Below are 13,753 nucleotides of genomic sequence, written 5' to 3' on the forward strand. Positions count from 1 at the left end.
ACAGCTCTTCTGTAGCCATCTCCTAAAATGTGAGTGGGAAGGCAAGAATGGATGCCAAGCTGCAAAAGTAAAGGAGGAAAAAGCACACTGCTGCCTTGGGGTGTTTTGCCTTGTTTTAAGGCAGAGGGGTCTGCAACCTGATGAAAATAGCTGAACATGTTCCCAGACCTAGGGAAATAAATGTTCTGAACTGTTAGGGTTCATGAGTGGAAGGCAGCGATATTAGAAGGCTGAAAACACTTCCATGGCTCAAACTGGCAAACGGAGTGTTGGAGGCTATGGCAGAACTAGAGGAATTCTCTTCAGTCCACTTGTGAGGGTGGAGAATGAGAATTGAGCGCAGGATTGTGGAGTCTTGACCTTGAGGTTCCAGGGGTGAAATGTGACTTTTCCCCTGGTTGTTTGCCTTGTCTGCAAATGCTGTTTTATCCCGTTCCCTTTTGTGTTTTCTCTGGGCAGTCTTCTTTCTTTGTTTTGTCTTATTGCTGAGCTCTTAAAATGAGGAGCAGACTCTAACCTGAAAAGCTACTGTGCTTAGGTGTGGAAACTGCTCTTTGATGAACCTCAAGTAAATTGGAGCACAGCGTTGCAGTCCTTTCTTCTACCAAAAGATGGAGCAAACGAGCTACTGAACGGCCTGTGTGGCTAATAGGTTTGCTAAGCACTCAGGAACTGCTCTGCAAGGAAGGTTGGTTTTCTGTTTTCTGTTAAATCTTCATACATCTCATAATTTGTGCTAAAAGGAATGAGGCAGTTTGCTATACTGAATTGACCAGGCTGGATGGTAACAGATGGGTTGGTGAAAAAGGGGTTAATAAGGAGACTTGTGTGATCAGTTCTTTTTTCAATTATTTCATCCACTTACATGTGAAAGGGATATTTTAGAATAATCCTTTCACCTCTTGCAGGAACAAGTATGCCTGTGCTGCTGATGATCTGAGCTTCTGCAAATACAGAGATTCTCATCAAGTCAGACAAATTTGCAGAGCCGAGCAGCGGGTAGGAGGAGATGCCGGGAGCTTTCCAGGGCGCTCAGCTGTCTGCCCATGAAGAGCGCAACCTCCTCCATGCACTCCGGAGCCTGGAGAATAGCTGCCCCAAGTCTCCTCATTGTGGACGTGGCCTCGTTTCCTGCAGGATCTTCAGTGTCTGAAGGGCCAGCGAGGAGACAGATAGACTGGGGTCTCGCTGCGCTTCCTGAAGTCCTGAGATAACAGAGGAACAGAGGCTCGTTGACAGCCGTGTACCCGCAGGGCGCCCAGCTCTCCCCTCCGGCAGGAGGGAGCAGGGGACAGGCACATCGCCTGCCGGCTGCCCCGACATCCCACTGCCTGGCTCATCTTGGTAGATGCACTCTCTCTCGGCCTGCTGCTGATCCCTCACATGCTGCCCTAAGAGCCCTATGAACACACGGCCCTGTCAGTGACCCCAGCTGTTCCCTGGATACAGCGTGGAGGGCCAGGGACAGGGGAGGCTCAGTCTCGTGGCTTACCGATGAATTTCACAGCTTCCCGGCGCAGGGGTCCTGCGGGCTCCGTAGGTAGAGCAGGCTCTGGCCCAGGTAGTCCTGTGCCACATTCTTCCTCCTCCTCTTGGCCAGCTGGAGAGGGAAGAGGGAAGAGTGAGGGGTCAGCGCAGGGTGGTCCCGACCCTGTCCTGGAGTGTGGGAATGTGCATACCAGGCACTCGCTGATCTGCCAGAACTGCGCTGTCTGCACCAGGTGCTCCAGCCGCCTCCAGCGCAGGAACCGTGTGGCACTGAGGAGGTCTTTCTGGGAGGCCTGCCGAACAGATGAGATGGCACCGCAGGCCAAGCAGCAGCAAAGCCTGCGTCCCCCAGAGCTCCTCCACAGGGAGGATGCAGCAGCAGGGGCTGATGCTGCCATGGGCTGCAATGCTCTTGGTGTTTGGGGGGCACCACGAGAGCAGCATCACCCTCCCCCAAATGAACACAATCCCCACCTTGGCCATGCTGTCTTTCTCATTGTGCAGCTGCAGATACAGCAGGGCCAGGTTCCTGCACACCTCCTTCTGCATCTTCCTCTTCTCTTGGCCCTCCACAAAGCTCAGCATTTCCAAGAAGAGGTCGATGGAGAGCTGCCACACAGTGCTGGGCGCCTACAGAGGAGGAATGAAGGAAGGACGTCAGTGTCAGCAGCTCCACCTCCATTGCAAGCAGGGCCATCACCATCAATGAAGTGGGGGCAGAATCTGAGAGGCTGCAGGCAGATCACAGAATGACAGAATGGCCAGGGTTGGAAGGGACCTCAAGGACCATGAATCTCCAAACCCCTGCCACATGCAGGGCCACCAACTTCCACATCTAATAGTAGACCAGGCAGCCCAGGGCTCCACCCAGCCTGGCCTTGAACACCTCCAGGGACGGGGTATCCACAACCTCTCTGGGCAGCCTGTTGCAGCACCTCACCTCTCTCTCTGCAAAGAACTTCCCCCCGACATCCAACCTAAATCTTCCTTCCCTCAACTTAAAACCATTTCCCCTTGTCCTGTTATCTACCTTTTCAAAGAGTTGATATCTTGAGGATGGCCCCAGAACTGCTCTAAAGTGTGCAAGCTCTGCCCTGCAGACCGGACAGGAAGTCCCCTGTTGTGCTGTCACAACGCAGCAGGCATGGGCACACTGGGCTCAAACCCACATCCCTCGTGTTCTGGGTTCCCTTCCATCATTATGTCATTAAAGAGTGCTGGGAGCCTGCCGGACAGCTCCAGAGCCATGAGGCTGATCTTAGCCCCATCCAGGAGCTGCAGCAGGGTGCTGAGTATTGGTAGGGCTACGGCACGGATGTTGCTGTCTGCTTCCTGCAGCTGCTCTATGATGCACAGCAGAAAGATGATCATTGGCCTTGTCTGCAGGAAAAACACGCCTTCCTCTAGGTACAGCTGCAAGCACAGTGAGGTCAAAACGGCTCCAGTGTCAGCCCTGAGGATAGCAGGCAGTGATGGGATAGGCAGAGAGCACCAGCTCCTCACTGCCTGGAAAGGTGCTGAGCTGTAGGTGGTCCTGCTACAGCCCTAGGGCAGGCAGGCCCAGACCAACCTGCAGCACCTGTGGCATTCCCGGCCGCCCCTGCTCACCGTGTCCTGCCTCTTGCTGAGCTGCAGGATGCCCCTGAGCACCAGCTGCTGCATGCCCACGCTCTGGCTCTGCAGATAGGTGGTAAAGAGTTTCAGGATTTGGTGCAGCTCTGTGGTGAGGTCCACACACTCCAGCATCTGCAATACATGTCGCTCTTAGTGCTGGATCCAACAGTCCGCTTGGGGAAAGACAGCAGGGCGCAGCCAAGCCTGGCCCTGAGGGAGGCAGCAGGGCTCGTGCCAGCAGTGGCCTTGCAGCCTCAAGATGGCTGCTTCTTCAGCTGTTGCTCACCTCAATGAGGAAGACCTTGGCCACCATCTCCCAGGAGTAGAAGCTGTTGCTGAGCAGCTCAACCAGCCGGTGGAAGATGGGGTCATGCAGAGCACCGGGCAGTTCCCTCATGGCCCTGGCAGGGATAAGAAGGCATCATGAGCCCTGAGCCAGGGGGACACAGCTGTGGCTGTGCAGCCCTCTTGCCAATGCCGCAGGAGCCACAGGCTGTGGTGCTGTGGCAGCACTTTATCTGAGAACTGGGGACCCCCTGGCACCCTGAGGAAGTAGTTCTCACCTGGCCACCACCTGCACGCCCTGGATGGCCTCCATCTGCCTCTGGAGGCCCACGCTGCAGAGCAGCACCTTCAAGGCCTGCACCACGGACCTGCAGGTGGAGAAGGGTGCGAATCACATCGGGAGCCCCAGCACCGGGTCCCTGTGTGCAGCGGGGGGACGGGGATGTGGCACCTGATGGGAGTGAGCTGGTGCTGCTGGTGCTCCTCCCAGAAGATCTCCACCTCCTGCTGCGTCAGCTTGTGGTGAAGGACGCTTGCAGGAGGAGGGCCAGGAAGAGCTTTGGGAGGATGGCCTGGACCTCTTTCAGGACCAGAGGCAGTGGAGTATCTCAGGTAGGGTCCTTGCTGCCTGCAGAAAGCACGGGATACGATTCTTGCCCAACCCCCCAGGTTTCTATCCCATCTCTACAACTGTAGGGATGGAGGAAGGGAGGGGGAGGGAGACCCCGAGAGCTCCAGGCAGGCCTGGATGTCATGATGGATGTCAGGGCAGGGAGAAGGCTTGGGGGTGGACAGGGGAGGGGAGCGGGGACTCAGGCTCAGCTTGGTAAGTGAGGAACTCACAGCTAGGGCAAGGATACGTGGCCAGTCCTTGAAGAATGGTGACGAGTGCTGCTGAGAATGGTTTATCAGCACTCGGAGCAGCTTCTGCAGCGCCTTCTCCATGGCTGGGGGCTCTGAGAGCATTTCCTTCCACATGGTGACAGTGACCCTGCAGGTCCCCAGAGCTGTCAGCATGGCTGCCCTCGCTTGGCTGATGGCCATGGGGTGGAGAAGGGAAGGGAGAGGAGCCCTGAGGGCTATGGGCCCCGTACCTGGTGCAGGTGGGGGAGCAGACCAGCAGGCTGCTAACCATCTCCTTTGGGAATTTGCTGTTCAGCACGAGCAGGGCCCTGCGCAGGCTTTTGAGAGCTGCCTTGTCTTTGATGGAAGGCAGGCTGTTGTAGATGGTCTTCATGATCTTTCGCACCTGGAGGGGGACACACGTGAGAATGGGATGGCACCAGAGCAGGGTCCTGCTGCCATCCCCACTGCTACCTGCTGGCCAAGCGCGGTGCCAGTGCCAGGGATGGAGCAGAGCCCCGAGGGCTGGAGCTGTGGCAGTCAAAGATATGACTGTTGTTATAGATTCCCGTGACAAGACCAGACAGAGTCTAGTTTGATAAAGGGATAGCTTTATTTAATTAAGCAAGGCGGTAAAGTGAGCAAAACAGCGCTGGGCGCCGAGGGGAGCGTACACTCCACCAGGGTCGCAATTTGAACAAGGGATTGACTCTGTACTTATACAGTTCTCATCTGCAGACATTCCAGCCATTCTTGCATTGATACAGTTCTTATCTCCTGCATACGTTCCAGTGATTCTTGCATTGATACTATTCTTATCTCCTGCATATGTTCCAGCGGCCGCACAGGTTGTTGCTGTGGTCGTAGCTGTTTTGCTGGGGGATTCATTTTGCAGCCTCCTGATGGTTGTGGGGGTGAAAGTCAGTAGTCTTTTCCATTTGGCTATTTTCTAGCAGCTTATGTGCCCGGGGCCTGCAACTTCTTAGTTTCCGTCGTTTACAACATTATTTACATTCCCAGACACCTGAGAAAGCACCATTGAGTTTTGATTTGACTAACAGACTTAATCCTTATCTATCACAACTGTTACTCTACAAGGAGTAAAACTATGCTAACCATATGGTCAGAAAATGGAGTTGAAAGGAAGAAAGAAATTTTAAGTAAATGTTTCTGTCTTATCTCACTACAGAACATCTCATAACTGAATGCTAGGGTTGCTGATTGTGAGAAGGAGAGATGCACAATTAGTAATACACTTTGTAACTCCAATGAATGTACATGAAACAAATGCTAGTGACAGATTAGGGTATTTATAGAGAAGAATCATGCTGCTTTTTATTTGGTATTTTTGTTTACTCCGCTTGTTTTCATCAAATCTTTATATCCTTATTTAAAATAAAAATATATCCCAACTTACCAGATTGTGTGGTCATCTGATATAATCCATCAGGAGCACCAAAAAGCAGACCCTTACTGGATGTTTCTAAGTGACGTGACAAGATGGGCATACACTGGTATCCTAAAAGTAAGTTCTCCCCTTTGTCAGTCTTCAAGTCCATGAAAAGGGAACAAAATGCCTGCTTCAGGAAATTCACTGAAAGAGAGTAGAAAACAAGCAATACAGTTTCCACAATCACAGTTCAGTTAACCAATATGTGAATATTTATCCTCAGAATTACTTATATACTACTAGTAAAAAAAAAAAAAAGTAAAATGGCTGAAATTATGATCAATGTTTCTAACTTTAAAGACATCCTCTGCCTAATTTTCTTCCTTAAAAAATGTTTGGGAGTGGACAAAAAGACCAGCTACAACTTATACAGCAAAGAAAACACAAAACCTTTCCAGTATCTTCCTTAAGAAAGAAAAAAAGCTGGAAACTGGATAGTTTCAGTTCAACATCTGGGAAGTCTCTATTGAAGGATTAAAGGGCTCATTCATCTGAATAAGAGCCATGATTTCAGGACGGCAGCTACTGCCATTCCTTTCCATCCACTTTCACTGCATCTATTTCATGCAGCCGTCTACTAGTTCAGCAGTGCAATAAATGATGCAAAGAATTTAGACAAAGTGAACCAATCTAATTTTCCTAATTTCCTGATGTGAAATCTGTCTCAGTATCTTGGAATAGCATTGATCACCAATTGTGCACCACTTTTCTGGAGTACAGAAAATTAACGTACAAAGGAAAAAATTTCTCCAGTGGCAAAAGTTTAATTACAGTGCCATCTGCTGGAGACAGACAACTTGAGGGAAGCAGGATATATACTTGCTCAGGCATACCCATGAACACCATACATCTATATGATCTATCTGTCCATAGATCTGTAACGGCAGAAGTAGAACACTTATAGCTAACTATACCAGGAAATAAATGCTTGGCACTGCAGCTGACCAGCCTTTCAAGAGACAGTTGAAAAATCCACCAGCTTAAAGAGGACAGTGATATTCTAGAACCAGTTGAAATTTGCTACTTATTTCACTTGACAGAAGAGGAAGTACTGTATCATTATGTGCAGTAAAGATCTTGGCTACCACTGTAGCAATAGCTTGAAAGAATTACTGTCTCCTCTGTTCTCCTTTATCACACAGGCCATCTCTCTGATTAAAATAAGTTGTATTAAAATGGCCACATACATTACAACATGAAATGAATAATAGCAAGGTTCGTATTTGTTTCAGTACATGTGGCTGTACAAAGAGGTATCATTCAAGTGAAAGTCCCTTCACTAGGAAAGCATCACGGAACTATGGTATCATGGAACTGCTGGACTTTGTCCAGGTACACACCTGGAAAAAAACAACACTGGAAGAAAACTAGAAGGAAAATGAAGGGATCAAAAAATAATCATAGAATCATAATTAAAATATTCAATAAAAACCAGAGCTTACCTCATGTCTCTATTGTAAGCACAACCACAGGTGAAAGAAACATCAGAGGCATAAATGGACTTGTAAAGAAGAGTGCTGATTGTGATTCGCTCTTTGCACAGCGTCCAGAAGAGCTGTGCAAATCTCTGTTACTTCTTATGCCTGTGAAAATATCTTCAGCATGTGTTGTCATCATTTCTGCCACTGTTGGGTCCTGTATCAACAGTATGCATGTTGAGTGTAAACATGAAAGCACATGAAGCTCCCATCTACTCTGTTCCCCTAAGGACTAAATGTGAAATAGCAAGTGGTTCAATTGTGCATCACAATAGAATCTGTAGAGAGGATACTAAACCCTAGCCCACAACCCTAACTCTAACCCTAACCCAAACCCTAGCCTAAACATAATCCTAACCCTAAACCCAACTCCAAACCTTACTCTAACCCTAGCCATAACACTAACCCTAAACTTAACTCCAAACCCTAACCCTAAACCTAAACTTAACCCTAACTCTTACCATAACTTTAACTCTAAACCAAACCCAATCCCTAGCCCTAACCCTAAAACTACCCAAAATTAAACCCAAACTCTAATCCTAACTCTAAACCTCACTCTAACGCAAACTTGAAACCTTGCTCTAAACCTTTTTGCAAATATTAACCCTGACACTAATATTAACCCAACCCTAACAGCAACACTAACCCTGACCCACTCCCTAACCCAAAACACCCTCACCTAAACCCTAATCCTAACCTTAATCCAAATCCAGCTGTATCCTAACCCTAAACGTAAACCTAACACTAAACCTAACCCTAACTCTTACCCTCAAACTTAACCTAACACTAACCCCTAAGCATGGGGGTTAAAACTTAACACTAACACCAAGCTCTAACACTAACCCTAACCTAAGTTTTCACGACCCCAAACCTAAAACTAACCCTAACCAAGTCCAGCAAGACCCCTTCTTTTTCATTTGTGGCCCAGCAAACCCTCTTTCTTTTAGTTCAGGACCCAGCAAGCACTCTACTTTTTCATTTGTAGCTCAGCACACCCACTTCTTTCTGGGTATGGACCAGCAAGCCCCCTTCCTTCTGGGTTTCACTCCAGCAAGACTCCTTCCCTCTGGTTTGTTACCCAGCTCTCCCCTTCCTTCTGGGTTTATGAGCAGCAAATCCCTTCTTTATTCACTTTGGCCCAACAAGGACCTTTCCTTCTGGCTTTGGGCCCAGCAATCCTCATTCCTTCTGGCATCTGACCTTTCAAGCCTCTTTTCTTCACCGTTTCAGCAGAGCAAGTCCAATTCCTTCTGGCTTTGAGCTGAGCAAGCCCTCTGCCATCTGGGTTTCTTCCTGGTGAGCCCCCTTCCTTCTCAGTTTCTGCCCAGCAAGAACTCTCCCTGATGGATTTCTGCCCAGCAGGCTCCTTTCCTGCTCCATTCTGGCCTGGGAAGCCCTGTTCCTTCTGGCTGTCTGCCCAGCCTGCCACCTTCCTTCTGTGTTTTAGTCCAGCCAGTCCCCTTCTTTTTGGTTTCTGGACCAGGACAACCCCTTTCTTCTGGGTATAGATCAGCAACCCCCCTTTCTTCCGGGTTTGGGCACAGGAAGGCCCATTCCTTCTGCTTTGGGCCCAGCAAGCCGCCTTCTTTCTAGGATTCAGCCCAGCAACAACCCCTCCATTTGCATTTCCAACCAGCAGTGATTCTGATTTTCTGTCCAGCAAGCCCCCTTCCTTCTGTGCTTTTGCCCAGAAATCACTCTTCCTTCTGCATTTCAGTCCAGCAAGATCCCTTCTTTTTGACTGGTAGTCCAGCACGCCTGCTTTCTTCTGGATTTGCACCAGCACACCCCTTCCTGCCTTTTTTTGCCAACAAGCTCTCTTTTAAAGTTTCAGCATCAGCCTGTACCTACCTCAGCATCAGTTACTTTTCTTAAATGGGTAAGCAAAAATGTCCTTGCATTTCAAAAACCGTGTTTTCTCTTGCTGGAGAGCTTTGGGACAAAATTGGCACAAAACTCTGGGAGGCTTCTATTACTAAAGACAGAACGGCTGCTAAACTTTTACCTGTTTGGCACCAAATGATGGAAGGGCTTAAATTCGACAAGGAAGCATTTCTTCCGACTGCTCCCCATCGTCCTCCCTCCCACCCCGCCGCTGCCCATCGGTGCAGAAAGCAGCTGCAGCACGGACTCGATCCGCAGCTCCGACCCGCCCCCGGCCGGGGGGAAGAGAAATCGCGACCCCCCCCCCCGCGCTGCCGCCCTCCGCCCCGCCCACACTGCCGCAGCCTGCACATAACTTGGTTAAAGACAGGGTTGGACCGGAACGAGAGGAACTTTTTGATCCTGGTCCAGCAGATCCAGCGTACTACGGTGCTTTAGAGCAGTGCAGAAAAGAAGCAATATCACGGGGTGCTCCTGTTACGTTGCAAGCCTTTCCTGTGATGTGTCCAAATCAGCCTCCCCAGCAGGAATCCCTGCCTAGGGATTCCTAGGCAGTAAAGGAGCTAAGGAAGCCAGCGAGAGATTATAGTTTGCCTTTACATATAACCTTTGGTTGCAATTAGTGACAGCTATGTTACAACCCCTCACAATTGGAAAATATTACAAGCATTCCTGTCTCTCTTGCAATATACCGTGTTTATGACTGAATACCGAGAGCAGGCTACCATCCAGGCTATGAACAATTTGAATAACTGAAATCATATTGGCATGGAGGAACTCATAGGAGAGGGGGTCTGGCAACACGTCAGGCCCAGGCATAGATGGATAGGCAATGCCTTGAACAAGTGAACTCTTTGGTGTTGCGTGCTATCCGTCAGATACCTGATACTAATTCATCGAATGCCTTGTTTACATCAATTAAGCAGGGGGCTGCCGAGCCCTACATTAAATTTCTTGAGTGTTTACAAAATACGCCAGAGAGACAAGTAGAAAAATCAAGCCCCCAGGATGCTTTGCAGTTAGCAACAGAAAATAAAAATGCGGGCTGTCAAAAGGTCTTACAGTCCTTAAAGAATGCAGATCCATGCAATATTGATATGATTAAAGCCTGCAAAATGTAGGCATGGAAAGTCATAAAATGGCCTTGCTAGCAGACACACTGGCAACCTGACTCGATGCAGGGACAGCTCAAAAACTGAAGTGTTAGAATTGTGGGGAACCTGGTCATGTACAAAGGGACTGTAAAAAGCCCAAGCAAGCAAAAAAAAAAAAAAAAAAAAATGCTTGTGCTATTCCAACTTGACCTGTGCCCGGTGCAGGAGGGGGCAACACTGGGTGAGAGAATGCAGATCAAAACACCCTGTTGCTGAAAGGCCCTGTGATCTGCTGGGAAATGGGAAGAAGAGCGCAATACATACAGCAAATATGGTCCTGAACTGGTTGGCCACTGCCAGGCCAGCAAACTCAGATTAGCCACCACCAGCAGTGCAGGAATGTATTTGTAATAAATGATTAGGATTGTTCACATCTGAGCCCGTGTATCAGACACGGCACAGTGTAGCACAGTGTACACTATCAAGAACTTGAAAAAACAGCAGAAAACATGATGCGTTTCCCCCACTGCCACAGAGCCCAGGGGAGAATGATGGTTTCACACTGCCAGCAAGGTGTGGACGTAACCTTGTGAGGCAGAGCTTGCTGTGCAGCCTCAAGTTAGGGATTGCTCCCAGCTCTCTGAGCAGCATGGCTGTGCATATGGGCAGCATAATGTGGAAAAGCAAAACTAAAACAGACTTGAACTGAATTACAGTTTCAAGGAATCGCTGTTGAGTACGAGCAACTGAATCCATGGCACAGTCCAAAATCCAAGTGTTACTAAAGAAGAAAGGCTGCCTAGATGCTTTTCCACCCAGCTCAAGCATTCACATAAGAGAGGGGATACAGGTTTTAAGAACATAGTCTTGATTGATGACGCTGGAAAGATGTTTGAAAGCATCTGGTTTTCCATAAACAGGAAAGGAAATTTGGCTTGTTATGATGCAATTATATAAAAACTGTGCCTCTAATATGAAAGAAAGGTTTGCATACTTGATAGCACAGTGCCATCAAGAATTCTTAACTAACAGTATTTTTGACAGAATAGGGAAAACAAATTCTCATGGACAGAACTCAATTCTGACGATTTGTGAGCGCAGTTCTTGAAAATGGCCAAAAAAAAAAGAGATCCTAGTAGGATCAAACCACATATATTTACACTCACAGTGTAAAAGTAACATTGCCAGTTAACTGGAATACGCATCTTCATTGCTGTTCCAGAAGTCAGGGAAGTCTAGAAGCTAAATTTTAAGCTCAGGCATTGGCACTTCAAACACACTTCCTCTTGCATCCTGCATAATTAAGGCAAATTTTGTTATGTTTTGAAAATACCTCATACATAGTTTCTGCACAAAAATAAGAACTAAAAATAATAATATATATATATTATAAATATATATATACATAAAATGGAACACTTACATACAGTCAGTCCAGTAGAATAAGGCACAAAAAGTAAATAAAATGCAAAAACTTATATAAAGTTAAGGTTATATTCTGAATGGAATATAGCAAAATTCAAGTATGTCTGAGTATACTCGTTTCTTGCAGTGGGAATTAGACTTCATACAGATATTTCATGCTAAGTCTGATGTACAAAGATTCAGCGTGTAAGTACAAACTATCAGAAGTAGGTTATTTCATAGAATCATAGAATCACAAGGTTGGAGACGACCTATAAGATCATCAAGTCCAACCGTCTTCACACTACCACTGCTACCACAAGCTACTAAACCGTATCTCCCAGCTCCTTGTCCAGATGCCTCTTGAACACTGCCAGGGATGGTGACTCCATCACCTCCCTTGGCAGGCCATTCCAGTGCCTGACCACTCTCTGAGAGAAAAAGTTCTTCCTCAAGTCTAACCTAAACCTCCTCTGGTACAACTTGCGGCCATTTCCCTGGGTCCTGTTCGTTGCCTGGGAGAAGAGGCCAAACCCCTCTTCACCACAACCTCCCTTCAGGAAGTTGTAGAGTGCAATGAGGTCTCCCCTGAGCCTCCTCTTCTCCGAACTAAACAATCCCAGATCCCTCAGCCGCTCCTCATAGGACTTGTGCTCCAGACCCCTCACCAGTTTTGTTGCCCTTCTCTGGACACGCTCCAGGGCCTCAATGTCTTTTTTGTAGTGAGGGGCACAAAACTGAACACAGCACTCGAGGTACAGCCTCACTAGTGCTGAGTCGGGGGGGGATGATCACCTCCCTGCTCCTGCTGGCCACACTATTTCCAATGCAGGCCAGGATGGCCCTGGCCCTTTTGGCCACCTGGGCACACTGTCAGCTCATGTTCAGCCGAGCATCAACCAACACCCCCAGGTCCCTTTCCTATTCACAATCATCCAGCCACTCGTCCCCAAGCCTGTAGCACTGCATGGGGTTGTTGTGACCAAAATGCAGGACCCGGCACTTGGCCTTGTTGAACCTCATTCCATTCACCTCAGCCCAGCGATCAAGCTTATCTAAGTCCCTCTGAAGGGCCTCCCTACCCTCAGGCAGATCAACACATCCTCCCAGCTTGGTGTCATCTGCAAACTTACTGAGGTACACTCAATCCCCTCGTCTAGGTCATCAATAAAGATATTAAACAAGATGGGTCCCAGTACCAACCCCTGGGGGACACCACTTGAAACAGGTCACCAGCTGGACTTCACTCCATTAACCACCACCCATTGAGCATGGCCCTCCAGCCAGTTTCTTACCCAAAGGAGTGTGTACCTGTCCAGGCCACGGGCAGCCAGTTTCCCCGGAAGAAGCCTGTGAGAGACCATGTCAAAGGCTTTGGTGAAGTCTAGGTAGACTACATCAACAACCTTTCCCTCATCTACCAGTCTGGTCACCCAGTAGAAGGAGATGAGGTTGGTCAAGCACGACCTGCCTTTCATGAACCCGTGCTGGCTGGGCTTGATCCCCTGGACACCACGCACATGCCATGCAATCTTACCCAAGATGATTTGCTCCATTACTTTCCCCGGTACCGAGATCAGGCTAACAGGCCTATAGTTCCCCGGATCCTCCTTACGGCCCTTCTTGAAGATGGCAGTCACATCAGCAAACCTCCAATCCTCTGGGACCTCTCCAGTTAACCAGGAGCACTGACAGATGGTTGAGAGCAGCTCAGCAATCACCCCCGCCAGCTCCCTCAGCACCCGAGGGTGTAGGCCATCCGGTCCCATAGACTTGTGACAGTCTAGATGGAGGAGGAGCTCTCTGACTGTCTCCACCTGAATCGCTGGGGGTGCTTTCTGAGTAGCGTCCCAGACTTCCAGATCAGGGCATAAAATGCCCAGAGGATAACTGGTCTGGCTATTAAAGACAGATGTAAAGAAGGCATTGAGGACCTCAGCCTTCTCCTTGTCCTCAGTGGCCACATTCCCTGCTGCATCAAGTAAAGGATGACAATTATCCTTGGTTCTTCTTTTGCCATTGATATATTTATAAAAGGATTTTTTATTGTCTTTTACTGCAGTGGCCAATCTGAGTTCAAGTTGGGCTTTTGCCTTCCTAACGTCCTCCCTGCATACCTTAGCTACTTCCTTGTAATCTTCCCAACTAGCCTGTCCCTTCTTCCAGAGGACATAGACTCTCTTTTCCTCCCTGAGTCTCAACAGTAGATCCCG

General features: G+C 48.5%; 1 long non-coding RNA gene and 1 pseudogene across 1 annotated transcript; both read right to left on the reverse strand.

Moving 5' to 3' along the window:
• Positions 1 to 1,107: 1,107 nt before the first annotated feature.
• On the reverse strand, positions 1,108 to 4,717 carry LOC149915021 (maestro heat-like repeat-containing protein family member 6; annotated as a pseudogene).
• A 105-nt stretch (positions 4,718 to 4,822) lies between these two features.
• Positions 4,823 to 13,504, reverse strand: LOC149915022 (uncharacterized). Its single transcript, XR_016459856.1, has 4 exons — positions 13,078 to 13,504; positions 7,123 to 7,315; positions 5,648 to 5,824; positions 4,823 to 5,254 (listed from the first exon to the last, which is right to left on the reverse strand). It is a non-coding gene; the product is annotated as an uncharacterized LOC149915022 (long non-coding RNA).
• Positions 13,505 to 13,753: the final 249 nt, after the last annotated feature.

The sequence above is a fragment of the Phasianus colchicus genome, chromosome 25 (assembly GCF_987193195.1).
Source record: "Phasianus colchicus chromosome 25, bPhaCol1.hap1.1, whole genome shotgun sequence".
Lineage (NCBI taxonomy): Eukaryota > Metazoa > Chordata > Aves > Galliformes > Phasianidae > Phasianus > Phasianus colchicus.